Raw genomic sequence first — 2500 nt, forward strand, 5'->3', positions numbered from 1 at the left:
GGGGGCCACGATATCGCAGTTAAAGAAGCATTCGCTCTGCCTAAGGCCCTGCAAACGTTTTCCTCGCACCTAGTGCACTCCTGCGTGGACGTGCTGGTCGACAACAAAGTGCTTTACCACAGATGAATCCGAGGGGGATGCCGAAATCAAGGCGTAAACCGTGCTCTGAAACAGATATTTGAGTCTGTCCTTGCCCGAAATGCCGCTCTTCACCTAGAGAGGGTGCCAAGTGCGGCGAACCCTGCCGATCAACCATGAAGGGAGTGGTCAGACTCTGATGTGAAGCTCACCCCAAAGTTTTGGGAATTGGGTGGAATCTCTCATTGGTCCACACTCTATTGACCTCATGGCCCTAGACTCTAACAGCCAGTGCCATCGCCATTACATGCCTTACCCAACCCCTTTGTCTACTGGGGTAAATTTCTTTGCACACAACCCGTGCTCGGACGAGCACGGTCGGAAGGAAAATGGTTACCTATTTCCCCCTACAGTACTGTGCAAAAGTAATGAGAGCGAAATTCGTCGAATTACGTTACTTTTCAACGGAATTCAACGAGTTTTCGAGCGAAACGATATATTCACGAAATAATTGCAAAATATCGTGGCTTCTATTGTTCTTACCTAGAGCGAATTTTCAGGCTGCGCTTCGAAAAGTCGTTCTGCCTGTAGCGAATTTTCAAACAAAGTTTCAATGAACATAACGAATTTTCGTTTTAGCTTTGTTTAAGTTCAAACGATATTTCGTTTATTGTTTTCCTTTTGTGAACTCTCCTGGGACTTCGAAGACTCCTACGGCTAGTCGGTGGACATGGCAACCATGTTTGTATATAGTTGAATTTTAAAGTTCGCATCATTAGTTTATCCCAAGAAGTCATGCCGAAGGTATCAACTTATACGCCTAAGCGAATCCAATCTCTTCACGAGCAAAATCTTCAACCAGTAGAGGTATTCAAAACGTTAAAAGGAGAAGATCTAGCAGGTAGTTACCAGAGCGTAGTGAGAATTATAAACAAGCTAAAACTTACTGGTTCCACGAACAACCTGCCAAGATCAGGTCGGCCTAGAAAGATAAACCCTGACGCCAAAGCATTTATTGAAGACCAGATGAGAAGAAACGACGAAACAACCAGCCGTGAAATTCAGAAGAAGCTTGCCAAACATGGGTTAATAGTTCACGCATCAACCATCCGACGATCCCGCAAAGAACAAGGCTGAACTCTGCAACAAACGAGATACTGCCAACTGATCAGAGAGGCCAACAAAGTCAAGAGACTCGAGTTCACCCAACGTGTTCTAAACTCTGGAGATACATTCGATAATGTCATCTTCTCCGACGAATGCTCCATCTCTCTTCAGCAGTTTCGCCGCATGTGTTATCGAAAGGTCGATGAACCAGCGAAGAGAAAGCCAAAACCTAAACACCCACTTAAGGTTCATGTTTGGGCTGGCATCAGCAGGAGTGGCGCCACGAAAATCTGTATTTTCGAGGGAGTAATGCACGGCGATCTGTATTGCAACATTCTTGAAGACACTCTGATTCCATTCATCAATGAGACTTTGCCAAACCATCGTTTTATGCAGGACAATGATCCCAAACACACCTCGAGACAAGCCCAGGCCTTTTTCGACGAGCATAGGATAAACTGGTGGCGGACGCCTCCTGAAAGCCCAGACCTCAATGTGATTGAGAACGTTTGGCATGAAGTGAAGTTGTACCTTGAGTCAAAAGTCAAGCCCCAAACGAAAGAAGAACTCATTGCAGGCATTCAAAAATTTTGGAACAAAAAGATGGATAGAGCCAAGTGCGGGCGTTACATCGATCATGTCCTCCAGAAGGCTATTCCAGCTGTTGTCGTGGAGCATGGTGGTGCAACCAAGTATTGAAAGTTTTTAACAAGCTTTCAGAACAAAAATGGCTCTTTTAGGAGCCACCAACTCTTAGTAAAGTCAATGGCCAATAAAAAACACAACACTTCTTTTGGATCAGAAGTTCTTTCCCAACCCCTAGTCTCCATCCCTTATGTTATCCTTGCCTTACTTCTCACTCAGAAGTTAGAGTAGTAACAAAAACAATAATAAATTCGCATCACTGCAAACTTCCTTATCAATTCGACTGTTTACTTGAAGTAATTTCATCGGGTTGCAACTTGGGATTATTAACAACTGAACTGTATATTTCAGTGCCGCCTGCTGTCAGGGTTTTATTTCCATGACTGTTCGTGTGTGGTTCGGCTGAAAAGAAACAGTAAGTTTCCAAAAACAGATTTGAAAACATTCGAAATAGGAATAATTTTTAAAGATCAAATTGCTATTGACACGGGAAAACGCTTAAAACAACATCGTTATATTTCTTCAAATGCACTAAATGACTAAACAATGCGGAAAACAAGTTGAAAAGCGTCCGCAGCTCACTTAAAAGACACAATAGATCTTTTTGTGGAACCAACTGAGAAAACCGACATCTTTTTTTTTAAACTCAAAGTGAACACGCTTTAGAAAT

The sequence above is a fragment of the Montipora capricornis genome, chromosome 4 (assembly GCF_036669925.1).
Source record: "Montipora capricornis isolate CH-2021 chromosome 4, ASM3666992v2, whole genome shotgun sequence".
In the NCBI taxonomy this organism is placed as follows: domain Eukaryota; kingdom Metazoa; phylum Cnidaria; class Anthozoa; order Scleractinia; family Acroporidae; genus Montipora; species Montipora capricornis.